Here is a 1,166-nt window from a genome sequence, read left to right as displayed (position 1 = left end):
CACGTCTCCAGGTCATCCAGTTGCTGAGAGAGTCCACTGTGGAGTTGGTCCAGGAGGGTCGTGTTCCAAGCAGCAGAGGCATCCTCTGTGTGGAAGAGGTTGAAGGTCTGCTGGAGCATCTCGTGGAGGACAGAGATGGTCTGGATCTTCTGCAGCTGATTGCTGTCCACCATCTCCTGAGGGATTCTGAAGTCCTTTCTGTCCTTCAGACAGAAGAAAGGGGAGAGTCTCCTCATTTGGCCCAGAACCACAAAGGTCTTCCTACTAGCCAGGATGTGGTTCTGAGAGAGATCACAGCCCAGGGATGGAACAGGACCATAGCTGAGCATCACCAGTGCTGTCAGTAGAGAGAGTAGGAGGGCCATTGGGAGAACTGAAGATACTGCTGGTCTGGCTGAACTGGATGTCTGGTTCAACCTTGGATCCTCGGTTCTATGAAGACATTCTTTCAATCATGGCTCTTATATAGGGAACACAATTGTTTCATTTTCTAAACGTTCTTCTCAAGTATTACTTCTGTTTTTTGGTTTTCGTTTATATGTTCTCCATATGGCCCGAGATGGAAGAGGAACTGACTGCCACTGAGTTGATTCCAACTCATATTAAACCAGTGAAATGGTTCTGAGGTTGTAAATCTTTATGGAAGCAGAAGCATCATCTTTCTTCTATGGAACAACTGTGTTTTTCAGTTCTAAACTCTTACATTTTGAAAAAGAAGTTTAACTTTCCCAGTAAACTTTAGATGTTCCAACATGGAAACTTTTAAGAAACATCTTTGTCATATAGTAAAAAATTTAAAATACATTTACTATATATGAATATATATATGTAGTTGTTGCTGTTGTTGTGTGCCATTGAATTGGTTCTGACTCATAGCAACCCTGTATAGGGTTTCTGAGGTTGTAAATCTTTATGGGAGCAAAAAGCCTCATCTGTATTATTCAAGTTGCTGATCTTGCAGTTAACAGCCCAGTGTGTAACCCACTATGCCAAAAGATACATATACATACATTTTCTTTGTGCAAGAACAAATTCCCAGCCTTGGTGCTGGGCTTTGTTTTCACACCCTTAGTAGGGAATTCAAAGTCACTCATCAGCTTTATGGGTTTTCTTGTAACTAAGGTCTTTCGAGGAGTCCTGATGTGGCGTTGTTGGTTAATGCGCCA

The 1,166-nt window shown here is 42.4% G+C and overlaps 1 pseudogene; it reads right to left on the bottom strand.

Annotated features, from left to right (window-relative positions):
- LOC102819764 overlaps positions 1–365 on the bottom strand; it is a 28,655-nt pseudogene extending 28,290 nt beyond the window's left edge.
- Between the last annotated feature and the right edge of the window lie 801 nt (positions 366–1,166).

The sequence above is a fragment of the Chrysochloris asiatica genome, unplaced genomic scaffold (assembly GCF_000296735.1).
Source record: "Chrysochloris asiatica unplaced genomic scaffold, ChrAsi1.0 scaffold00065, whole genome shotgun sequence".
NCBI lineage: Eukaryota > Metazoa > Chordata > Mammalia > Afrosoricida > Chrysochloridae > Chrysochloris > Chrysochloris asiatica.
This window is presented reverse-complemented; position numbering and strand designations above follow the sequence as displayed.